General features: G+C 44.9%; 1 long non-coding RNA gene across 1 annotated transcript in view; it reads right to left on the bottom strand.

The window, feature by feature from the left end:
* The window catches only part of LOC144690068 (uncharacterized), a 101,534-nt gene extending 81,004 nt beyond the window's left edge, over positions 1-20,530 (bottom strand). Inside the window, exons 1-2 of the long non-coding RNA XR_013578745.1 lie at positions 20,467-20,530; positions 18,725-18,879 (exon numbers count right to left, since the gene is read on the bottom strand). This is a non-coding gene — a long non-coding RNA (uncharacterized LOC144690068). The remainder of the gene's footprint in view (positions 1-18,724; positions 18,880-20,466) is intronic.
* Between the last annotated feature and the right edge of the window lie 6,550 nt (positions 20,531-27,080).

Below are 27,080 nucleotides of genomic sequence, written 5' to 3'. Positions count from 1 at the left end.
CATTTCCAGTGGCCAGGAACTCTGACCAACCGCAATCTCTGGGCCAGTGATGGGCAACCTTGGCTAGTGAGTGGGCCGCCTGAGTCTCAGTGGGCCATGAGACTGAAATCGGGCATGTGCACTAACCGTGACCCCACGAATAAGAGTTTGTGGGGCGTGCCGATTGAACCATAGCAGCACTTTGATTGGCTGCAGAGGGAGCGCATGGGCCTCCCAGTCAATGTTGTGTGCAATCAGCATGCACCTTGATTTGTGTGTGTGTCACTTTAGTAATACAGATAAGAAAAAAACTACATGGATAAAAACATGGATAATCTGGCAACCCTGAGCATGGACAAGGGTCAACAAAATGTCTTGCGGACTGCACTCAGAACCCTGGTGGGTCGCATGCGGACCACGGGCAGCAGGTTGCCCACCACTGCTCTGGGCCAAAGTTTAGAAGTGACTCTCTCTGCGTGTTTCACAGGATGAAAACTCTGTTCTCCTCACAATCACACTGCCCCCTACATTCTCAGGTAAAATGCCCCTTGTATTCCAGTCAAAATCAAGCAACATGGATTTGACAGAGAGATTTACCGAGTGAAGCAAAAACACAGGATAAAACCTTTTATTCAGCTTCTTTGGCAGTAATGAATCCACCTCTGTGTCCGCGACATTGACATCTCCTTCTCCAAGCTTTTAATGTGGAAACTATGCCATGTTATGGTAGCATTCTCCATGGCTATTACTCTGGCTGCTGTCTTTGATTATAGATTAAGAAAAAAACAAATTCACAGCTTGCGTTTGATTTTCTGGCAAAATATATCAGAACACTCTTTAGAAATCATGAGAACTCAATACTGCGCTATCTTTCCTCAAATTGCATTCACACCATTGCAGTCTCATAGGAAGGTGTGATTTATTTGGGAATTTTTGTACTGAATTACACAGGGTTGCAGAACTTGCTTTCACAGTATTTGCATGAGTTTACATCACAGTAAACCTGTTGGCATAATTATAAAAATGATATAGTAGATCTACAAACCCCTTGGTCAGATGTTCTTTGCACACTGGAAGGGGATATAAATGGACAAGGAGTTCAGGGGCTGGTTTGCCCCGGTCTGGAGATACCACTCAACATGCCCAAAAGCATGGTGACTGGAGTGGGTGGTGAGGTGCCCCATGGTTACACTCCCTTTTACTTTAAGGAAACTCAAACTGGAATATTTTAAATATTCCTTTCCTTTCATTAAAAGTACTTACTATAGGTGCCCAGTGTAGACGAATACAAAGCAAAGGCTGTCACTGCCTTGCAGCCGAAAACAATCGTGAAGGTTTTACGATAATTAAATCCATGTGGGAACAAGGGGAAATCTTTCTTTTTCTCTCGTATATGGATATGGCAGACTGATGAAAAATATTTTGAAAGCTTGGGTGAAATACTTGATCAAGTACAAAAACTGTGGGAATGTATAGGAGGTGAAAAAACTTTGGTTTAACGTGACAGGCTCTTAAAGAGGAAAGGGGAAGGGACACTGAAGTATTTCGGGCACTACGTGGCCACCTAGGGCTACAAAATGGCGGACAGGAAGGGCGCACACTTTCTGCCCACCATAATGGTGAGGACAAGCAAAAGCCATTCATGTTTGATAGGCCCAACATCAGATTCAGGTCGCTGTGGCAACGTGAGTGACCAGATCTTATGAAATAAAATAAGGGACACTTTGACCATGGGACTGGCATGGTGGGGCAATGGTGACCATGAGTGCGGCTGGTGGTGGGGGGGGTGGTGGGGGAATGGTGGTACAATCAAATAAAACTTACAATTCATCTCATTGAGTCACAACATTATCATTTCTCTGCTGGCCAACTCACTCAGTCCTGGTCAAATCACTCAAACTCGCTCTGAAGATTTTCAGAATCAGTCCCCCCACAGGTTGTCCTAGAAATACAGGGCAAAAGGTGTCCCTTAAGGGACATGGGACGGACGAAAAGTCAAAATAAGAGACAGTCCCTCAAAATATGGTACAGTTTTTGGCTGCAACATGATTTTGCCCCATGGTAAACATCCCATAAATTAAAACAAAAATTACCATAATAACCAACCCAACCGCTATTGCTTCAGGTCCTTAGATACAGACCCCTCAACCCCCAACGGCTTCACCCCAGCCCTGGTCTCCAGGCCCCTAAATCCCAATTCTAGCACCCAAGCCCTGATCTCTGGAACCTCCCAGTTGCTGATCCCTTCATCCCAACCCACAGGCCCCCAAAGTGCCCCCCACATCCCACCCCCCCCCCCCCACCCCCCCACCCCGCCCGCACTCAATCCCCATCCCATCTCTCGATCCGTCCTCTAAGGATTCCAATCGCAGCTCCAACCCTAGGGCCCAGCTCCAAGGCCTGGATACAAGTAAACGTCCCAGAAATAGCTGCAAATCAGGAAATGGAAGGGAGGGATATAACTAACTGCATCAGAGATTTTCCTTTGAAAGCTTACATCCAAATGTTTATTTATATCACTTGAACCACCCATTCGCAAGCTTAAAATGTCATGCTTAAAAGCCACTAAAGAATTTTTAAAACAAATTCTAGTTCTGCCATTGAAGTGAAATGTGAAAAACAACCAGAAAAGTAGATTCCATGAACGTGTCACTCCTTCTATCTCACTTACATAATTTTAGCCATCAAATTAAACTCTTTCAATATTAATGTCTGAATCCGCAATGGGTTCTGATACTGTTCCTTTGCCCATTAATGTAAATCGAGCCATTAACCCACTTATTTTAAACAGGACGGCCCTGAGTTTCCTCCTGATTGGCAGCAACAGCAGGAGGAAAATGGAGCCCCAAAATGGAGGCGACCTCTCTCTCTCTCTCCAACTTTTTTAACTCCAAATTTAAAAATGGCCTCCACACGGCGGCTGGTGCTGAAGCCGGGCAAGCAGGGAGGAGCTCCCTGCCTACCCGCGACGTGCCACTCCTCTCCGCTCCTCTCCTCTCCTCTCTGCTCCACTGCTGGGAGGCCAGCCCCTGCAGGCAGCAGCGTTTCCCCTGCTGCATTTGGGGGACCTAGAGGCCAACTGGAAAATCCCTATCGACCTTCGATTGAAGGCCTTCTAGTGCCTCAATCGACAATCCACCACTTGTGGGCGGGTAGCCCCGCCAATTCCCCCACCATGGCCCAAGGGTGGGGTGGTGCCAGCAAACTGGCGCACCAGCCAGTGTGAAATTCCGCATCTGCCCCCCCCCACCCCCACCTCCGTGCCACCCCCCCCCCCACCACATTGGGGATGAAAGGTCGACCTGATATTCCCGGAACAGTTTTCCTCATTGAAAACAGAATTGAACCTATCAGACTTTGACGTTGCAAAACACACGTGAACTAAGGTTGCATTTGAAGAGCACGGGGAAATTCAAGGCCCAACCCATTCCTTCTCTTATATAAAATCAAAGCAGAAAATGCTGGAAGAACTCAGCAAGACTGGCAGCATCTGTGGAGAGAGAAACAGAGTCAACGTTTTGAGTCCGTGTGGCTCTTTAAGGAGCGTCACACGGGCTCGAAATGTTGACTCGGTTTCTCTCTCCACAGATGCTGCCAGTCCTGCTGAGTACTTCAAGCATTTCCTGTTTTTATTTCAGGTTTCCAGCACCCGCAGTATTTTGCTTTTATACATGTCTTAACTTGTTGCTTATAAAGAACAATGTTGAGGTAGGAAGGCTGTAAGGGGAGATTCCACAAATGAAAAATGATATAATCGTTATAAGGAACTTAACGAAATGTTACCAATCCAATGGTTAAGCCAAACGTTGGGCCAATGCCCGGAGACAAAAGCTGGGGCGGTTTCATTTTACATCCAACTGCTGCCAAACCGCCAAACACAGGCTCAGCCCACTCTAAGCTACTCACTGTAACCAGGACACACTTCACTTTCCCTGCAGAGCTTTAACAGATGAATTAACCTCAACATGAACTAAGATAGTTATTTTTCTGCTGGATCTTATTTAGGTAAATTATGCTGAGGATGTTCTGCATTATTAAGAATGCTAAAAAGTAAGTGCTATCAGGTTCTAAGTAGGCTTTAATTCTGCATTATTACACTGATACTTCAGAATTAAAAGTCTCACAGGCTGGCACTCATAAATGAAGGGGGAGGGAGATAAAGGGAGCTCAACGTTAATCATTAAGCCTATGTGCCCACCATAATTTTTATTTTTTTCAACATGTGTTTCAAGGCTAAACGTACAGAGGAGAAGATGAGTTGGTGAGAAAGGAGCACGATCAAATGTGTAAGAAAAATAAAACACAAAATTCAACAAGTGAGCAGCTAAGATTACAAAGAACTGACAGAGTTGAAGATGAAGTATTCCTAATCTAGCTCGAATGATATAAAAGACGAGTGAAATGTCATCACTGCTGAACAGAAATAGCTGCCAATGATAATGGTAGATTGCTGGTCAGTTTGAAAGTGAAGCATTCAACGTTTATATTGCTATGAACAGGTGAGAAAGGGTGAACTTGCTCCCCTCTGTTCAACCTCCTCGGTTCGTCACAACAAAGGTTTGAGGGTAAAATTTTTAGCTCGGCAGGCAGGCAGGCCTGACCCGACCAAACGTAAAATGACATCCGACAATGTCGGGCGAGCGTCCCGGCATCATCGCGCACTCACGCGAGATTCGGTCGGCGGGCATGCACTGGAGTCGGCAATGTGCCCACCGTCAATTCAAAGGCCTATTAAAGGCCATTAAAAAGCAAATTAAAACAAATTTTTCACTGCCTGTCCAACCTTACGGTTGGCGGGCAGGCGAAAAGGCCAAGCGGCCTTTGTGCTTTTTTGGAAGCCTCGTCCATGGGCGGGATGAGGTTTCCAAAAGCAAATAAAAATAAAATTAAAATGTTAAAATTTAATTAATAACATGTCCCTGCTCATGTGACAGAGTCACACATGGGGGGACATGTTTCATTACATTTAAAATTTTTTTTTCATATCTCTTCATCTACCTGAGGTGGCTCCGTGCCTCAGGGAGATTATGAAGCGCCCGCTCGCCCACATGCACGAAGGTCATGCTCGCCTGGCTTGCACTCCATTCCCCCCACCCCCCCTCCCCTCCCAGCACTCCCCTCCCCCCCCATCCAGCACAGGCAACCCTGAGCGCTGTTGCTCGCGTTTCATGCTGGGCAGGCTTTAATTGGCCCGCCAGCTTGCAATTGCCTTCCTGCCCCGATGGTGGGCAGTGGCCGGCTTCCCAAGCACCCCTGCCCAGCCCGCCCGACAGGGATGAAATTCGGCCCTAAATTTCTTTGTCACGAGAATGTGCCTTTTCCAGATCAGAATGTACATAACTATTTAAGCTGTGAGCAATATGGAGCCAATCAAACAAGGTTTTCCTGAATAAAAGGAAGATCCAATTTATTAACCACTAAACCGAAGAAAAATAATAAAAACGTCAAGACGTCAAGCATTCAGTCATCATGCAGTCATTAGGGCCCAGACACACACACACACACAAGTATCAGAAATAAGGGGAGTTAGAGTCCAATTTTTAAAAAAAGTAAAAGAATATTTAGTTAAGTTTCCTTTGATTGTCCTTGAGGCATAGATTTTAAGTGCCGTGGTCCATTTCGATTAGCTGGTTTCTTGGATGCAGTCAGATATAGAAGATGTTGTAATTGTTCCAAGATCTTCGTTCACTGGTAGGTTTCTGGTAGAGTTGGCTTCTCAAACTGGGCAACACGCTTATTCCAAAAGAGAGAGAGAGGGAGCAGCCATTAGCTTGTTTTGTCTGCTGAAGACTTTGTTGGCACCACCTGTGTCTCTTGCAATCTCTCTGCAGTGGCTGGCAGCCTTTCCTTGAAATACTTCACCCTTTGTGCACTTCCAAGAGGTTTTGGGTTGGTCTGTCTGTGGCAGCCATTGTTTCAATATCCAGTACTTTGCATTTTTAATGTCTCTTCCTTGGACAGTTAAGAGTTTCGATGGGTGTCTGGATTATGGGAAATGTCTCTCTCTTCACACTCCCCTGAGGGTGATTTGTTGGTTTCTCACCTTCACCTCGGAATGTGACCTTGTATTTCTAAACAGTTTGCTCTATCTCAGCTCAAATTGCAAACTTTCCAGTCAGTTAAAAGTTGGAAACTCATATTTTCAAAAATAAAGGGACACAGCCTCATCACAATATATAATCTTACACTTCTTTTGGAAACATCCCCAAGCAATGAAATACAATGAAGTGCAGTCACTATTAAGCATAAACATGACAGCCAAATTGAACCCTGCAAGGTCTTACAGTCAACAATGAAATGAAAAATTCTTAATCGAGCTCTAATGGTGTCAATGGAGAGAAGATTATTGACCAGATCAGTGGTAGAAATGTCTAGTCACCTTCAAATAGTGCCATTGAATCTTTGGTTTAAATTGGTCTTGGGTGGTAGTTTAAAACAGGCGGTGGTTAATGTACTGTATTGATGGTTATTGTAATATATTGACAGTTAATGTAGAAAAACCAGACACAGCTCCCAAGATGCTCATAGATCAAGAATAACCCTGACATGTAAAAACATATATTTGCATAGATTCTGTAGCCTGAAATTGAAGGGATGCACAATATTGTATCTTAACATTAAAAACGGAGAACTCAAGCTCAATGTATAGTATTCAAAATGAACAATTTCTTAATAAAATTAAAATTAAATTAAAGTGACATTTTGATTTTGACCAAATAAACCAGATATTCTCTTCACTAAGAGCCACCCTAATTAACTCTCCTGGAGTGAACACGACTCACAAATGCTTTCTATCCCTTCCGGACCCAGTTTGCAAAGGCAAAGGACCCCATCCAAATCTCCACCCTTTCACCCAGACACTTCTTTCTCCTTCATTTTTTCTATTTCATACTGGCATTCCTTTCTTTCTTAGTAATTCAATCTGGCACTTTGACCTCAATTAAATCAAGTTAAGTTTCTATTCCCCAGTTCACGCTGTTCATTGCACACCCTCCCCTCTATCCCGAGTTAAAACTAGTTGAAAACTTCGATACAAGCATTGGGAGAAAGGAAAAGGGAACGGGCAGGCAGGCAGGGTTAGAGCAACGGATGTTCAGATGGAGATTTGGCTTTAAGGAGGCTGCCGTGACATGGTGGGTCAAGGTTACAGAGGGATCCAGATTATAAGGGAAATGCTGGATAAGAAATCTGATAGTATAGAGGAAGTCATGAAATTAACACCTTTTGCCCTGTGGAACAAAGCCCCCCACCTATAATACTTTAATTGGTATTTTAATGTCCTAATGCTGTTGCCTACCTTTCACATTCTTATTTCATAACAAGTGCCAGCCTTATTAACTTTATAAAGTGTTAAATTCAGTTTCTGCAACGTAACCCCCCCCCTCCCTTTTCCACTTCCCCTGCACCCCTGACATTGTTCAGCCCCCTGTCCTGACTGATCTTCACTGTAAAATAATTGTGACTCATATTGCGACCAGCATACTTTACAATAATAACAGCGGGCCTGTGAAGGGGCTAGCTGACAGGAAGAAAGCTTTTCACTGAGTTGAGATTGGAAAAGTTATTACAGGGATATATCACACTGTTATATATTTTAGAAAACTATCCCCTATGGCATTATGCCATCCTGCTGATTAAAAGGATGTAACTTTGGCTGATAGCCAAGAAACCAACTTTCAAAATGCTGTTGATGCTTTTGAGTTGAAAGATCAAATAGGTCTTGTTCTGTCTCCAATAACTATTTTCATTGGCAAGATTGCAATGCCATTAAAATCTGATGCAGTTAGTTATATCCAGCCCATATAATTTAGCTGGACATTTTCAGTATTTGAAATTAATTTTAACGATGGGAAGGAAACAATTGCTATTGTAATGCTTTGCTCCATGAATGTGACTGAAGGCTCATGTACCCTATAATTCAGTAAAGGTTCATCAGCAATGGTGAACTAACAGGGCAAAGGATGGACTGCATCACCCTGTTCACCAGCTGGCATCAGTACATAGGAACATTGGGAATAGGAGCAGGAGTGGGCCATTCGGCCCCTCGAGCCTCCTCTGCCATTCAACTAGATCATGGCTGATCCTCTACCTCAATGCCATTTCCTGCACTATCTCCGTATCCCTTGATATCTTTAATATCTAGAAATCTATCGATCTCTGTCTTGAACATATTCAACAACTGAGCCTCCACAGCCCTCTGGAGTAGAGAATCCAAATTTTTACCAACTACCTGAGTGAAGAAATTCCTCCTTATCTCAGTCCTAAATGGCCTACCTCTTATTCAGTGACTGTGTCCCCTTGCTCTAGACCTCCCCTCCTCCCCCAACCAGGAGAAACATCCATCCTGCATCTAACCTTTCCAGCCCTGTAACCGTTTTGTATGCTTCATTGAGATCCCCTCTCATTCTTAGAACGACTCAGTGTGTGAGTAAATGTTCCCCTGAACTAATAACTGGCATTATATAGTAGCACCTCATATGATGCCAGCAAGAATTCTCCATGAAGCTGTGGTCTCTCTCTCTCTAGCTCTACAACACCAGAATGTTTGACTGCACTTTTCTTGAATAACAGCAAAAAAAAAACAATATTACATCTTAGAAAAAGCAGACCTTGACAGTACGATGGAATAGCATGTTACAGCCCGACTCCCAAACCATTGTTTCCCTCATTAGATTTTTTTGAAATTTATTCGAGTCCAGTGAGTTACCCCTTCTACAATAAATGCAAAATACTGCAGATGCTGGAAATCTGAAACAAAAACAGGAATGCTGGAAAAACTCAGCAGGGCTGGCAGCATCTGTGGAGAGAGAAACAGAGTTAACGTTTCAAGTCCGTAAGACTCTTCTTGAGAATCTTTGCTTCTCTCTCCAAAGTTATTCCTGCTGACATGTTATGTTCCCGTGTACTGCTAGTATTTTGTCCTCTTCCTCTACTGTAAAACAGATGCAAATATTCATTTAATAAGTCTGAATATAGTTGAGCAGCAGACTGGGCTGACATTGTAGATGTCCCCACTGCTAGCCGGAAAAGAGCATGACACTCAATGCAGATTTTCATGCCCTTTGGCAGTGTCAAATGGATTGCTCATATATATTTAGCAGAGATCTTTGTGAAGGAGACAGCACATCCTTGCCCATGACCCCTTGTTAAGCTTTAGTCCCTCAGGCACATCTCTGCTGTCATTCCCATTGCCTGGTACAGGAGACAAGCTGTGTAGTGGAATGGCAGGACTTAACAGCATGCTATATGTTGTCTGACATCAGTCTCTTGCCTACTGTTGCCCACTGTCCTAATGTACGTACTTGCTTTGATTCATCCAGCCGTGTTTTTTGGCTCAGGAATTGTGTGTTACGCAGGCATTGCCACGTACATCGCCTTCATTGTTTTCCATTATTGCAGGGCTGGTATTAGAATCTTATAGACAAATTTCCTTGCGAACAATATCAGCTGGTGCTGATAAATAGACCTTTAAATTTTTAATATGCCTTTAAATTAAACTTAAATAGAATTAACTCAGTGTTTAAGACATGCCCGGGGTGAAACGAGACAATAAAATGCCAGCAAGAGGAAAATAATCCAATGCAGCCAGTCTAGATGGGAGGAATGGACCAACTTGTTAAGTGGCGCTTCCTTGTCAGTGGAACTGTGTCACTCCCGGCAGTTTGTGCACTTTGAGAGTCCTCATGTTGTCACCTGCCAAGCAGGAGGCAAGGGACAAAAGGACAATTTCCTGCTGTTGTCATTTCACTGTAAAGGTTGGAGCTTCCTGACATTCTACCCCGAAGGGAACTAAAGCCTACGGAATACATGGAGTATTTAAACCAGATTTCTTAGAACCCTGCAAGACAGACTCAAAGTCGGAAAACATCAGATTTATGGTGATATATTTCTCGCCACGTAAACAGATTTGAAACACAATGAAATTTATCTCTGTTCTGCTGAATTCTTCCCTGACTCAACTGTTCAATGATTAACCGGTGAGGATATGTTTGCTGCATTGTACCTTTTCCCTCTTTAAAATTAAACACATTTGGCTTATATACACATTTACGATACATACAATAGCGAAACAGAGAGCTGTAATGAACAAGGCTGCTTTTAAAACCTATCAGAACTTACACTAAATTCAATTTTACCTGAATATGCCAGCAATTTACACTGAGGAAAAGTTATGTAATATTGCAACTTGTTTAAGCAAGGCAGTACATGAGTAGAAAATTGGAATAATTGGTCAGCCTAGGAACTGGTCTGCTTGTAACACTTTAAATGCTCATAAGTTATATTTTGAGATGGCAGGCAGTGTTTGAACCAATGCGCCAACTCATTGACATTTCACAAGAAAAGTCCATTCACTGCGATTGTCACCATATCAACAAACCATCTCAGTTGAAAAGTGTGATTGGATGCTGTCAGAAACACTAAAGGGTGCAGAGTGGGCCTGTCACTTTGGCTTTCAGTGAAACTGAAGCCTGTCAGAATCAATCAATCAATTGGTCGTCACTTTCTCTCACAGCTCGTAATGCAAATTTATGTCAGAAAAGTTTAAAGGCAAGTAGATGGTTCCTGAGAGTTGTCATTACTGAGGTTTTTATTTAATAGGCTGTGTTTATTTACACTGCAACACTAGGGGGAGCGCATCCTGCACATGTTCAGTTGCAGTATCAGTGTCAACTGGCAGCATTAAAACAAGCAATTTGGCTTGACGCAGACAAACAATAAAGTTCAAGTTACCCATTTTTACTCCTGTGCAGTCCTTAACCAATTGCAAGATCTTGTATCCACTCTACCTGTGATTTATCAACTGTTCCCTCTGTAAAACATGCTTCTGAAAATTCAGTCAATGATGAAGATCGATAGTCAGGCAATTTCAGTAAATGAGATTCTCAACTTCCAATGTGGATATATTTAGTTGAAGAACATTTTTTGGCAAAAAAAATAATTTTAATAAAATGTTTAAGAAAAATAATGACCCTGGAATCCAAATAATGACCCGGGGATCAAGAGTCCCATTACCTACAGAGCTATTTAGGAAATACCTACACAGAGCCTTACCGCACTGGGTCTAGTGTAAAGAGGCAGCACTCACATTGAGATTGAAGTCCCATAAGAGGTTGGGAACAAGAATGACTTGTTGCTGGAATATTATGTTTTTGTTTCCTCTCGGTTATTTGCTGCAGTGAAATTGATGCTGATTGCAAGTGTGGGTCAAGTGCACATGCAGAACCGCTCCTGATGCCTTTCTGGTTAGCGGCAGGAGTTAGAATGTTTATTATATTGGTCTAGATTTTGCGGCTAGTGATGAAGCAAGGGTGACCTCGTACTGACCTCAATGAAAGCTGCTACCAAAGATCTAACGATATTAATGCCCTAGCTTTTCCCCTTCCGGTAGCAGTTTAAATCTGTAGCCAAGTCAAGGGGATGTCTTGGCGTGCAGACACAGTGATGTCAGCGAGCACATAACACCCAGTCACATTGACGTATTCATACTCAGCAAACCAGGAAGTACAAAGTACCGTTAATGTCATTCCCTTTCAATTTAATTTTCCAGGTAGCAAAATAAATGATTATGATCGGATTAACATAGAAGCTAAAATAAAGATAAACAAACAATTAAAAGCAATTATAAGTTTTTAAAAGTATGCAAATTTTTTTTTTAATCATGGGGCAGAATTTTCTGCCTGTCCGGGGTGGGTGCGGAACTGGGGCAGGCGTGGGCGGGTGTGGACCTGATCGGCGCCCGTGATTGGGCCCGCGCCGCCATTTTACATGGGCGGACCAATTAAGGCCTGCCCAGCATATATGCTGACTCCCGTGGAGAGCGGGAGTGTGTGGGCGGTGGTGGGCGTGTACAGGCCGCCGGGTCCAATGGTGACCTGGCAGCCTGTTTAAAGGAAGGCCTGGCAGCCTCCTGTAGGCTGCTCCAGGTCAAACCGCAAGGGGTCAGCTGAACAGGCCAGGCTGGAGAGAAGGGCAGGGGAGCAGGCTAGGCTGCAGGGTCTGCCCCAGGAGCAGGGCAGGTTGCAGGGTAGGCCAGCGGGGTGGCCAATGAGCCCCTAGCTTTTCTGGGATTGCCTTGCTGCCCTCCTCGAGGAGGTGGCAGCACGGCGGGAGGTTTTGGTCCCTTAGGATGGGAGGAAGAGGCCCCCCTACATGACGAAACGTGCCTGGGAGGAGGTGGTGAGCTCCCGCGACATGGTGCGGCACACCTGGATCCAGTGCCATAAGAGCTTCAACGATTCATTGCACTCTGGAAGGGTGAGCACCATGTTGGTGTTGGGCATTTAATCCAGCAGGTAGCCTTACCCTCTTCGGCCTCCCCCCCCACCAAGTGTTACTGTTGTAACTGCATTGAATCATGTTGGGCATTTCTCGTACGCTAAGTGGGCAAGCAGATAGTGCCCATCCTTAGATCAGCCTGAGTGGTTCATGAGGAGATGAGTTCTCCTCCGCACCATGTTTTTCTCTTAGTCCCACATGACTAGCCTGGGGGCAACCTGCAGGAGATGCAGCTCGGCACATACTCAGAACTCAAACACATGTCCTATTCATGGTGATGAGATGGTGGAAGGGGAGCCTCAAGGTGTCGTGGCCAAGAACCACCAGCTGCCCTCGACGCTGCATGTAGTTGTGCCACCTTGCCATGGGAGCAAAGACCGTGTGTTTCCTAAAGTGATGTACATAGCATCTGTCCAAGGTGGCCATTGGGGGGGTTGGGAGCAGGTGTACTATTTTTGTGTGACTGATCAGCAGTAGCGGGGAGGGGAGGCACTGGAGGCTTGATATGGACCACTGTGGTTGGGATGCAGTGTGCGTGTGCAGAGTCCATGTGCAAATTGCCACAATGAATGGCCTTCTCTGTTTCTCAGGAGAAGAATGCTCATAATGCATCTGAATGTTCGAGGACTGGAGGCGGCCAGGCTCACCTGATGATGTTAAGCCACTTCCAACAGAATGCCCTGGAGCTTGAGAGGCGCCATGCGCCCAGGTCAACTGGTGTCGCTGAGGCTGGGGTGGAACGGCCAGGTATGTGAGGCCAACAGTGAGATCCGCTATGTCCTCCCACCATCCATAACGCTGATGATTGTTTGATTTGTTATTGTTGCAACATTGCTCGGTCACAGACTGATAGAGTCAGGGGTGTGGATCATAGAAAAAGGTCCCTCGGCCCTTCGAAGATTTGTGTGTCCAGCACCTTCCTAAATCTCCTAATCCCATTTCCCAGCACTATCCCCATGGCCTTGTATGCCATGGCATCACAACTGCACATCCAAATACTTATTACATGTTAGGAGGGTTTCTGCATCCACCACCCATTCAGGCAGTGCGTTCCACATTCCCAACACCCTCTGTGTGCAAAAGATGCTCATCACATCACCTGTCAACCTCCTGCCCCTTACCTTAAATCTATGCCACCTGGTTACTCATCCCTCCGCCAAGGGGAAAAGTTCCTTTCTATCGCCCCTCATAACTTTAAAAACCTCAATCATGTCACCCCTCAATCTCCTCTGCTCCAGGGGAGGTCTATGCTATGTCTCCTCATAAGTCAAACTCTCCAGCCCAGCCAGCATCCTGGTCAGCGACCTCTGCACTCTCTCCACTCCAATCACATCCCTACCATGAAGCGCATTTCACAACTGCCCACAGAACTCTAGCTGTGGCCTAGGCAGCGTTTTCTGCACTTGGAACATAACCTCCCTGCTCCTATATTCTATTCCTCGGCTAATAAAGGCAAGTATGGCATTTACCTTCTTAAACGCCTTATGTACCTGTCCCGCTACCTTAAGGGACCAGCCGACATGCCCAGCAAGGTCCCTCTGATCCTCCTTACTTTCCATGGTCCTACCATTCCTCATGTATTCCCGTACCTTGTTTGTCCTGCCCAAGTGCATCACCTCACACCTATCCACATAACATTCCATTTGGTGTTCCTTAGCCCACCTGACCAGCCCGTCTGTATCCGCCTGTAATGTAAGGCTATCCTCCGCACTATTCGCCACCCCACCAATGTTCGTGTCCATTGGTTCTGGAAGGTTGAGCACATTATGAGCCAGGGGGAAAGGGATGAAGTGTGTCACCGTGTGCACGCTAACTGATCCACCGTCCTTGTTGCTCATTTCAGCATCATCAGAGCATGGACGCCAGGAGGAACCGCAGATGCGCATTTGCACATCTGAGGGCCCTCAATTGTCACCTGCATCACACTATTTCTGCGGGGCAGGCACCCGTACAGGTACCAGCACCTCGGTGGGCATTGCAACATCGGTTAATGTCCTGGGGCACAGTGGAGAGGGCACTTCACAATCGCTGGAGGAGCTGGCAGAGACAGAGAGTGCCCATGGCACCAGCAGTCAGAGGACTGCAGGGGACCAGGCACATGCTCAGTCGGTGCCTGATGATGTGTCTCTGGAGTCGTCCACGATGCAGCAGCTGCAGGAAATGCGGCCAGATGTGCGGGAGCATCTGGGAGTGTTGCGTGAGACTCTGCTTCACTTGGTGTCCATGGTGGAGGAGTCCACGTGGAGCATGAGTGATGCCATGAGCCTCATGTCAGAGCGTCAAGCTTCCTCCATGGAGAGAGTGGTGACTCTCGTGGAGAGGGGCCTCCAGGAGAACAATCAGCTTCTCCTGGGGTGACGCTCGGACCTGCAGCACTCACAGTGCCGGTGGCCACAGCTGGTCAGTGCCAGTGTGGGAGATGGTGTGGGCTTCAAGCTTCCCAGCCCGTTGCCCATCCATCGACGGTGAGCAGGGAGGTCCAGGGTGACCTCACGTCGCGGAGCAGCTGCCTGTCGTCTCTGCGGGCACCTCTCAGGGCGCTCCGGATGAGGGCACCAGCTCCTCTGCCCCTCTGCCAGTGACCGTTGCATCGGTTGAGGCTGTGACGACTGGGGAGGTGCCAGCTGTGGAACTGGCAGCTCCCTCCCAGGCGGGGCCAGCACAGGCTCCACGGGCCAGAGGACGACCACCAAGGTCATCGAGGCTAACAGGACAGCAGAGTCAGCAGCTGTCTCAGATACCAGTCCCAGCGAGGGGGCAGCACCAAGACGTAGCACCCGGAAACGTAAACATAAGGCACCTTAGGCACAGCACGGGTTTCTCACTGGTGCTTTTGTGTTGGACTGAGATTAGGTCCTTATAATTTTTTTCTGCTTGATTAACGTTTTGTTTTGGATTTGTGAGAACTTCTGATGGTTAAAATAAAAACCAGATGTGTTACCATGGCTGAGGGTTGCTCCTTTGTTCTGCATTTGTATATTTAAGATAAATGTCAAGAGTGTTTATTTGGACATTCAAGTTTATGTCCAAAGCCCTTACTTGCAGCTGATGACCTGGCAGGTTTAGCACTTAAGTGCTGAGTATGGAAGCACCAGGCAAGGCTGGTCCTGCTGATCCATTTGTGTTGTGCTAGCTGAAGGTTCATTAAATTAAAGTCTCCTGGGTGTCCCTGCCTCCTTGGTGTAGTACCAGGTCAGCGTCTATCCCCTCAGCATTCCCCTGTGCTTCCTCATCCTCAGAATCAGTGCTGGACTCATCGTGTGCAGCCGCATCCACTGCGTCAATGTCTTCATTGTCCACTGCATCCCCCCTTTCCAGCGCAAGATTGTGTAGAGCGCAGCATGCAACCACTATCAGCAACACATGATCTGGGGGGTACTGGAGTGCGCCCCCTGAGCGGTCCAGGCATCGGAAGCGCATCTTGAGAAGACCGATGGTTCTCTCCACCACAGCCCTTGTGGAGCCGTGGCTCCTATTGTACCGCTGCTCAGCTTCTGTTCTTGGATGGCGGAGAGAAGTCATGAGCCACCTTCTGAGGGGATAGCCCTTGTCACCCAGCAGCCATCCCTCCAGCCGGGCTGGAGCACTGAAGAGCCCCGACTGAGGATGTAGGCGTCATGGGAGCTGCGTGGGTACCTTGCACAGACTTGTAGAATCAGCATCCTGTGATCACACACTATCTGCACGTTCATGGAGTGGAAGCCCTTCCTGTTGACGAAGGTACCGGGCTCACCTGCTGGCGCCTTGATGGCCACATGTGTACAGTCTATAGCACCCTGGACACGGGGGAAGCCAGCAATGGCCGCGAAGCCTCTGGCTCGCTGTGTCTGACTTGCCTGATCCCAACGGAAGTGGATGAAGGTCAATGTCTGTCTGAACAGAGCATCTATAACCTGCTTGACACCACAAAGATCACCCATCGAGCCCTGGAAGGAGCCAAAGGCGTAGAAGCTGAGGGCAGCTGTGACCTTCAGAGCCGCTGGCATGGGTGTCCGCCCACACAGTTAGGAGAGATCTCAGGGCCAATCATCTGACAGATATAGTTGAGTGTCTCCCTTGACACTCAGAGCCTCTTTTGGCACTGCACCTCAGTCATATTGAGGTAGCTGCTTCGCCATTTGTTTCCCTGGCAGCAGGATAGTGGCGTCTTCTGCAGCTCCTTCCACCTTGGTCTACCTCTTGGCCCTGCACCCCTTGTGCCTGCGCCTCTCCTCCCAAAGGTGGCTCCCCTAGAGGCTGATTGTGCGCTCCTGGCCTCCTCTCCCTTCTAGCCATCCCTTCCTCCTCAGAGGAGCTGCCTCCAGTGGACATGTCAGAACCCATACCCAGGCTAAGGGGAGGCTTCTGGAAAGCTGCAGGCCTGATAAAGATTCCTGACTGCAGAGTGCTGACCTGAAGGTTCAAAGTACAGAGAAAGCTGTTGGAATTCATTCTGAACTGTTGCAGATCACACAGGCAAGTTTAAAAAACTTTCTGCAATAAATACTTCACAGAGCAGATTGACGACCCCACTGAGCCCTCTTATCCCGCCCGTGGATGAGGTTCATTAAAAAGTCTCTTACCCACCTGCCCATTGCGCCCGTGCGCCGACCTGAAGGTCGCACGGGTGCCTGAAAATTGCTGTCGATTGATGAATTAAGGGCCTTAACTAGCCCGTTAATTAATGTCGAATTTCATCGCGTGCCCGCCCAGCAAAATATCGCGATGGCGCGTGGTGACATCAGGACGCTCGCCCAACGTCACTATGCGTCATTTTACGTGCTGATGTGCAGGGGGTCCCGCTCCCCGCACGTCAAACAGGAAATTCTGCCCATGGAGAAACGTGAGAGTCCACAAATGTTAAAAATAGCTTTTCAGGGCCAGTGAAGGTGTTTAGCACTAATTATAAAGTTAGCATGCTGTCAAAAAGCCAGCTACTCCTCATTCAATAAGGTGCAGCTTTTCCAAGAGTTTTTACAGTCAGACTAAAGCATTAGAGCGGAAGTTCTCATCAACTCCTGCTTGTAATGAAGATTACAGTCTGTGGTGCCTCTACAGCCCACCCTAGAGAGCAGTACAGACTCACTCCTGGACTTCAGTGTTATTCTGTGCATGTGCAGACTCCCAAAGTTGCTGTTAGTTGCAGTGGAGTAATGATGGTAAACACTGCCAGTTTCACCATCATCACCGCAGCAAAATCTGGGACCTTGTGCTTGTTCCCAAAAGAAGCATCTTCTTATCTATCTATCCATCTGGATGATTAGCTATTAACCTATCTATTTATTAAAAATGGTATGTCTGTATGCAGTGTACGGAAATACCAGACTTCGTTTCTCATTTGTCCAGCTGAGGCAGTTGAATGTCCATCAGTTCAGTGATCTGTATGAGACAAGTATGTGCCTCATTCCTTCCACTTACATACTGCGAAAACATTGACAAATTGCTGTTCAACATCATTGCAATTTACCAACTAACAACAGCTTCAACAATTTGCATTTAGATGGCACCTTTAATGTAGTAAAATGCCCCAAGGCACGGGTTGCATAAAGACCATTTATATAGTGCAGCGACTATGAGAAACATGAATTATAAATACACTGAAGACGCCGACCATTTCCACATCCCAGCATTAACATGGGGCAGAATTTTGCCCTTGGCGGGGGTGCTCGGCAGGCTCGGTGGGGGCAGAAAGCTGACCGCCATCCACCATCGGCACCGCACCCTGATTTCACGCGGGGTGGGCCAACTAAGGCCCGCCCCGCGTGAAACGCAAGTAGCAGCGTTCAGTGCTGCCTGTGCGTGGGAGGTGGGGAGTGGGGGCAGTCAGTGCTGCATAATCTCCCTGAGGCAGATGAAGAGATATATCAAAAAAAAATTTTTTTAAATAAAAATGTAATAAAACATGTCCCCTCGCCCCCTCATGTGACTCTATTGCACGATGTTATTGATGAAAAATTAAAGTTTTAATTTTTTTTTAATTTCCTTTTGGAAACCTCATCCTGCCTGTGGATGAGGTTTCCAAAACAAATGCAAAGGCCGCTTGGCATTTTCGCCTGCCCGCCAACCGTTAGCGAAAATTTTAATTTCATCGATAACTTAATGGCCTTAACAGGGCCTTTTAATTGTCGGCAGGCGCGCTGCTGGCTTTGGTGCACGCCCACTGAAGGGACTATCGGGTGACTGCGCGTTGATGTCGGCACACTCAGCCAATGTCAACGCGCGTCATTTCACGTTCGAGCGGGTCGGGGGCGTGACCACCGCCGAATGAAACTTTCTGCCCATGGAAACAGCATTAAACACGAATTTTTGCACTAACTTTTAACAAGTTGCTGGGTGATTTATACATCGATAACGTTGAGCACCATTAAATTTACCATAGACTTCGGCAACAAAACCAGGGCCATGGATTCACTGGGTAAATTTGTAACTTCCAGAATTGATGGACTTCACTTGAGTAAGAAGATAAGCTATTAATAATTTCAAACCTGACCCCAAACCACCTCGATCCTGCTTGATTCTGGTTTCGCTGGAGGTGGGTCAAGTGGCAGGTCAGCAAGTCACTCTCAGGAGGCAGATTCTCCAGTAAAAGCATTTCAGGAGGCTGCTTTTTATTTTCAATTAATGTTTTTGCAGGCCTTGGGAAACCTGGTAGGTAAAAGGAGACATGAATGGTTGGATCCATGAGGTAAGTCCTGTTGTCGCACTGCTTGTGGGACAGGATGAGTAGGTTTCAGCCCCAATCCAGCGAGCTTACCTGCTTCCAGTTTAAAAATCACTGAGTTCCCCCCCACTGCCACACTCCCCACCACTGACCAATATCTCTCACTCCCTGCGATGTCTCTTACAGAAGTGTTTCCAGATTCTTCCCTACCTCAATGGTACCAGAAGCCACACTCCACCCCTGACTTCTGCCAAGCCCAACTTTTCCTCCTGCAATGAATTATAGGGACTGGTGGTTATTGTGTCCAGGCAAGGAAAGGGCTATCAAATTAATCCCACAGCCCTGCTCTTTCCCTGTCGTCTTACAAATGTTTCCTTTTCACATTTATAAACAATTCCTCTTGAAAGAAATGTGGCCAAGCCACAACTTCTCCCAATGGTCCCAAAGCAAGGCCCCCCTTCCCAGTGCAGTCAAATCTCAGTGCCACGTTATCTGATACCAACAGCATTTGCTCTTCATAATGAGATAAACTTGACAATGTTTCACAGCTCTGAGGCAAGACGTGTTATATCATTGGCTAATTTAAACAATCTGATTCATGATTTCACAGTCTAATGAACCTAACTTTGAGAGTAAGAATTGATATTTATGACCTGCTTTTCTGACTCAGACATCTCAAATCACTTCATAACTACTGCAGTAATTGTAGAAATATCAGCGGACACAGTTGTCAAATTGTCCACAGCAAGATCCCGTAAACAGCAGAGATAAATAATCACAAATTCTGGTTTGGTGATGTTGATTAATGTATACACCCTTGCTCTTCCTTAAAGAACTTCACAGATATTTTATCCCCATGCAAGTGGTTTAAATGCAGCAGTTTAATATCTCATCCAGCCTTTGACAATTCAGCAGTCCCTTGTTAAAACGTTAATCTGGATTATCATGCTCAAGTCTCTGGAGTAGGATTTGAACTCATAACTATTTGACTCAGGCAAAACTGACACCATTGATTCAAGACACATCTCTTATACTTCAGTGCAACAAGCACATTTTTGACATTGAGTACTTAAATCAATATGTGCTCCTATAATGAGACAGCTATTTTTATTGGTTAAATGTGTTTAAAGAGAGCATCTAGAAATCAACATTTTCTTTCCTTAGTAAAACCGATGAAATGTTAAACCTGTGCCTCCTGAAAGCACAGTTTGACTTTAGATTCAGACTGATCATAGATGAAAAATTACATCATTCGTTATGACCCAGTTAGGGACCATTAACATTTAAAGAGAAATCTGAACACCTCATTGTAACCAATAGAACGATGCCACAGAATTTCAGTTTTTAAACAAAACACAAACCTTATTTTATACAGAACAAATTAAACAAAGCAAATACAATTAAGTTAATTCTATAGCTTATACCCTCATATGCCAGGCGCTTAGGTTTGCTTCTTACTTGTTCACTTTTAAAGTAATTTACTTCTGTAGGAACACCCCATAATTATGCCACAGTCCTCTGGAGAATTTTCCTCAGCTCCAGATATTATCAGAGATAAAACTTTAATTTACCATTTCTTGACTGCAGATGCCTCAGTCCCTTGTTTTGTTTGCTTTTTCAATACTTCCAAGCTAGCCTGTTGTTTGCTGTCTTTGCCACAGGACTCTGAGATTGTTTCACTAGTTTAAAACGAGGCAATCTTCCCCCCACAAAATTCAAACTGAGATTAAGCCTCACCCGCATAGTGAATGATGAAGTTAGCAGAGCAAAAATCCTGCAGCGCAGAGCTAGCTAAATATCATTCACTTTGGCTACCTTTTGCTCAGTAAGCTGCAAACTGCTCACACCAGTTCCAAGCTGCAACCACTACTTGGATGGCCCTGCATCTCGTTATATAGCCTCAACCAGTTTCAGATTGCCTAGAAGTTTTGGCTTCCAAACCCCAGGTTAAGATTTTGTTGTCTTAGAAACTGAGAGGTGCAGTTTCCTTCCTATGTTTCCCTTTTCTGTTTCCATTTTTAGTTTCTGTTTTCATGCATTGTTTAAGATTCTCCACCTGCTGCTTAATAGTTCCATCACTTCTATTCTGACCTTTTAAGTGTGATAACTTCCCAGCTTGTTTATGTTGCATTTAACCCAGTTTTTAAAGTTAAAACTTTAATTCTTAAAACTACAAGTTATATTCTAAAACTAATAGGTATATTCTAAAACACATGAACCATGAACTAGATATTTGCAACATATTCACAGCGGTTCAAGAAGGCAGCTCACCACCACCTTCTCAAGGACAACGAGGGATGGGCTGTTAATTCTGGCCTAGCCAGTCACACCCACATCCCGTGAATGAATAAAAAAATCAGTGTGGAAATAGCAGATGACAGATTGCTAGAAATCTATTTCTTTACTGGATATGGAACAATAGACGGTTCCAAAATGGACTGATTCTAACAGAATGCAACCTTGTCACAATATAAATGATGGGAGTCCGATGGATATCTAAAAAGGGCTTTGTGTTGTAAATATTTATTTAATTTCAAACTTTGTTTTTCCTATCATTCGAAAAACAATGCGACTTGGAGAAAAATTTAAGTTGTCAGAATTGCAATCTGCCTTCTTTGGGTATTACTAAGAGAAAGAAATCAGACACAGGGAGTTCATAACTCAATTAAACTAAACGTCATGACAGGGGTCATCATTTTTCTTTTGTCCTTTTACCTCTTGTGCTTTTAAAATTAGACACATCCTGTATAAGGCGCCCAGCAGTATACCAAACCTCCCATTCTCGCTGATGATGTGACAGCAGGTTTATCGCGCTTACCCAGTTATCTGAGTGTCCTGAAGAATGGGACCCAGAGTCGAATTCAACTGCCTGGCAACTGGGTTTTTAAAGCCTGGATTTTAACTTGCAGTGAGCGTGGGGGCTGATGGAGTGAGTGCCAGACTTGTTGACGTCAAACTTGAGCCATTTTAACTCTCTGGCCTCATTGAAACGTACCAGGGACAACTCCAGGCTGGAGCTGGCATCAGGTTGATGGGCATTAATTTTTTTTTTCTTTATTCTTCCATGGGATGTGGGCATCGCTGGCAAGGCCAGCATTTGTTCCCTATCCCTAATTGCCCTTGGAATTGAGTGGCTTGCTGGGCCATTTCAGGGGGCAGTTAAGAGTCAACCACATTGCTGTGGGTCTGGAGTCACACGTAGGCCAGGCCAGGTAAGGACGGCAGATTTCCTTCCCCAAAGGACATTAGTGAACCAGATGGGTTTTTACAATAACCCATGATAGTTTTGTGGTCACCATTACTGAGACTCGCTTTCAATCCCAGATTTATTCATGGAATTTAAATTCCACCAGCTGCCATGGTGGGATTTGAACCCATGTCCCCAGAGTACTAGCCTGGGCCTCTGGACTACTAGTCCAGTGACGTGGCCTGGATTTTCACCGAGTTGGGATGACTCGGGCGCTCTTTAAAAATGGCGGCTGGGACCTGATTCGGGGATTCCCGACCCCATCAGGAAGACTCAGATTTGAATCCCTATTTTGCATGCACTGTTCTCATTGGGCAATGGGGGCTTTAAAGTCACGCCTGTAATGTTCAGACATTTATTATGCAATGGAATTAAATATGGCTCCTGGTCCAATACTGTTAGCCTCAATTTTTTTCGCATAATAGCAAAGACTCTCTTATTTTTTTCGTTTCTGGACTGTACCAGCTACTGCCATATACCTGACGAAATGAGCATTTCTGAAAGAGCTAAGAATATTTCTTATCCAGCAAAATATATGCGTGCTTATTTGTCTGACAGCTGTGCCCCCAGATTTCTAATCCCTGAGCTCGGGAACTCTGTCCCTAAGCCTTTGCATCTCTCCACCTCTCTCCTCCTTTAAGACATTTTTAAAACCCAGCTCTTTTTTTGTAAGGCACAGGTTTTGTTTCAATATGTTGATCACCAGTCCTAATATCTTTTAAGTATTGCTGAAAAAAGGGACATGTTGAAGCTTTTTGTCTTGCACTCAGCAGGATATTTCACAAGAATGCCAATCTAAGGGGGAAAACAACAAGTTATGATGTATGTGAAGAAAGTACTGATTGGTTGGCAAGTGGACTCTGATTGGTACAGGTGTTGCCATGGAGAATGCACTAGTGATGGTGATTGACAGTTAACTGCCAAGCATTGTTTGAAATTTAAACCAGGCAGCTTAACCTTGATTGGGCAAAGCATTGCCCTGAGGAATGAGTCAGCGAATGCAACTGTGGATTTAAATATCATGAAGGTATCATCCACATATTAGAATTTGCAGCTGCATGTAATAATTTCCTTACATGTCTTAATGTGTTCCATTCTGCACTGAAATTCACCTTTGACATGGAGCAGTCAAATGAACTCCCCTTCCTTGACGTACTAGTTGAAAAATCTGCCAGAGGGTTCTCTAACACAGTCTACCTTCACTGGTCAATATATGCACCTGGATTCTTACAGTTCCACATGCTATAAGATTAGTCTTATCGGCAACCTTGTAAATAAGGCCTGAGCCATTTATTCACCATGTTGCTGAAATAGGGCGCCTCCATCAATCAGAGTCCACTTGCCAACCAATCAGCACTCTCTTCACATACAGTATAAATTGTTGTTTTCCCCTTATATTGGTATTCTTGCAAAGTGTCCTGATGAGTGCAAGAGGAAAAGCTTTGACATGTCTCTTTTTTCAGCAATACTCAAGTTCTGTACTACCAAACGACTATTAATATCACTTATGTGGTTCAGTGTCGAACTTTGTCTGATGATCTCTGCTGTGAGGTTGTTTGGAATGTTTCATCAGATTAAAACCATTATATAATTGCAAGTTTTGTTGCCTTTCCTTGTCCCATTCTGTCTCTCAGAGACTGTTTCAAACCTGTAGTACCTACAACTGAATGATTGATATAAACTGAGGTAAATCATCTCATAGAATAAAATCACTAACATTTCTCATTATTGCTGTTCCATAGACCTGCCTAAGGTCACACCTATCACGCGCTATATCATTTCTTTAATTCATACATTTCTCTGCTCCTCTCATTCAGGCCTTTTGGGCAACCCTGGTTTTAATTGCCCCACTATTGGTGACTGTGCCTTCAGTTGTCTAGGCCCCAAGCTCTGGAATTCCCTCCCTACACCTCTCTGCCTCTCTACTTCACTTTTCTCCTTGAAATCACTTCTTAAAACCTACCCCTTTGACCAAGCTTTTCATCACCTGCCCTAATAACTCCTTTTGTGGCTCGGTGTCAGATTTTGCTTTATAATGCTCCTGCGAAGCACTTTGGGATGTTTTATTACATTAAAGGAACCACATAAATGCAAGATGCTGTTGTTGGTCCACGCAAATTTGAAATACCTGAAAATTGTGTGTTGTACGGCTGGTCACACCTTCATTGCACACGTGTCAGCATCGGCCATATTCTAACTGCCATGTTTTGTATTATGCAGCCTGAGGGGCAGGTTCAGATGTCAAAGTGTTTCTGTGTCATTTTTTTCTCTCCGAACATAAATGTGGAAATATGTTTGGGGGCAACTGGAGGCAATAACTTGTCGTGAGGAACCGAAACATTGTCGGGATGATGGAAACATGGTTACATTAAGAACAGAGCTGACAATTACATATTAGAGCCTCGAATATATTAAGAAAGGGTAGGGAAATCAGAATGGGAGGTAGGGTAGCTGTACTAATTAGAGATAACATAATGACAATAGGACATAATTAACAGCAAAATAGAAACAGAATCCATGGACTGAATTTGACGATCTCCTGGGGTGGGTTGGCAGGTGGGAAGGGGGTATAAAATTGGGCACAGTGCCATGGGCACCATTCCCAGCAGCTACCTACCTGCCCCTGCCCCTGACCTCCCACAATTTTACATGCGTGTGGGGAAGGCAGCCGGTCACCCGCCTGCCCATGTGCCAATTGAAGCTCTTAAGTGAGTAATTAATGGCTGCAATTTTTTTTTCACAATGGGTAGAAGTTGGTGCCAAGTGTGAAGCCCGGCAGCTTTCACTGTTTGGGCTGGTGGTAGGCAGGGGGCGGGGGCAGGGTTTGGGGATTGGGGGGGGGGGCGGAGGGGGGGGTGGTGTTACCCCCTTCCCATCGGATGCCTCCTTCCAAGGTCTAACCATCCTCCCCAACATTTCTCCCCCCCTTAGCCTGTGCGTCACAGACCCCCACTCCTCTCACCCTGCTCACTGGTGCCTGCCAGGCTGGTGCTGGCAGTAGCATGCCCACTCCCCACTCCCCACCCCTCCTTTTACCTCTGCATCTGGCTCCAGTGATGATCGCCATTAGGGACTGGATGCAATCCCAGCAGTGGCCACCGCTCCCAGTGGCGCTGCTGGGACCAAAGAGCTGCTGGCCATTTAATTGGCCTGTCCACTGTTGAATGGCTGTAGTGTAATCCAGCAGAGTGGGGACAGGTTCACCCCAATATTTATGCCGGGGAGGCGGGATCCAAGTGCAAAGTAAATTCCACTCCTTTTAGATTAAGCTAAAAGATAAGTAGAGATTGATTATGCTAATAGGAGATGCTACAGATCATCTACTCATAGAAGATGTTAACTGCATATTAATTCTGTTTAATTCTGTTCCGGTGTTGTGCGTTAATCAGGGATTCACTCATGCTCATATAAAAGGAAACAGACTGAAATTGTGGTTGTTGGGTTTGAAGGTGCATACTGGTAATGTGTACCTCTGTAAATAAAAGCTTATAAGTGTGTAAAGATTGGCTCCAGTTCTATCCTTCACCACCTGGCTACCTAGAATAAAACAAGATGGAGGCAGAGGAAGAAATATATAAGCAAATAGGTGCAATGAATGAAAGACAGGTAGAAGGTACTTTCCCTAGAAAATGAAGACTGAGGAATTACTGAAGAGCACTTTAAGATTATGAGGCAGTTTTATGGCAACAATGTTTATATTTGCGAGGGGACCAAAACTGGGGGCCATAAATATAAGATAGCCACATCTTAATCCATTTGGGAATTCAGGAGAAATGAATTGATTTATGGGGTACATATCATTTGCAATAAGTCCCCAACTGTGAATTAAATTATCAGGTTCTACAAAAATTAACCACCTGGCAAGACTGAACACTTTTAAATGGTAAATTCAAAAGATTTATTAACCATTAAAAGATAGAAAGATAACAAGTTGGAAAGGTAAAAAGCAAAGTCTTAATTAACAGCAATTAGCAGAAACCAACAGTAAGAGGAGAAAGCTTAACTTTAACAATCAAACAGACTTCTCACAACTTTCCTCGGTTGATCAGGCCAAAGATGTGAAGTGAAGATAACCCTAAAAGGTGGATAACGTTAACAAAATGGCTACTCGAAACCTTCAATTTTATCCCCTCAACTCACATTTTCTTATCTTGAATAAGCCTAAGTATTGAACAATAATTTGTTAATTTAACTGGCTGCTGATTTATAATTGACTCCTGACACCTGTTAGTATCTCCTGATGCCTTAATACAATAGACCACTCAAAAATGAGAGGCTGGATAATGACCCATTCATTCCCCATCTTAATCTAACTTGACAAGGTCATGAAAGTTTCGAGTTTAGTACACCTTATCTCCCCAGACTGGCTGGAGAGATGTCATTTTACAATTCTCATGATTAGTATATTTAAAATCAAGTGTTAATTACGTGTAATTATAAAACATACTTTGTGTTGCAGGTTATATTGTAACCTTACTAATACATCTATCGATTAATTACTTATTCTTTAACTGTTTCACAACTAAGGCTCTCTACTTCGCTAATCTGGCTGGTTTCCAATAATGCAATAACGGGTTTAAAATGTCTTCTAGGTTAGTACAACATGGCTTCTGACCCTGTTAGTTTACCAGGCTACAAAAACGGTCGTCACACTAAATTTATTGATTTTGAAACTACCAAATGTACCCAAAGAGTGATAAGAACGTAGAACATAAATAGCAACAAAAACTTTCATTTATAAAGCATCTTTAATGTAGCAAAAATGTTCCAAGACAACCCAAGAAAAATGCATTTAAGGGAAAGCTACATAAAGACATGAAGGATATGTGGATACGGTGAGGGGGGGGCTGGAAGAAACTTGTGTGGAGTATGAACCAGTTGGGCTGAATGGTTTGTTTCTGTGCTATACTTTTTGTGGAATTCATGCAAGAAGGTTTT

The sequence above is a fragment of the Cetorhinus maximus genome, chromosome 14, assembly GCF_964194155.1.
Source record: "Cetorhinus maximus chromosome 14, sCetMax3.hap1.1, whole genome shotgun sequence".
Classification (NCBI taxonomy): Eukaryota; Metazoa; Chordata; class Chondrichthyes; order Lamniformes; family Cetorhinidae; genus Cetorhinus; species Cetorhinus maximus.
This window is presented reverse-complemented; position numbering and strand designations above follow the sequence as displayed.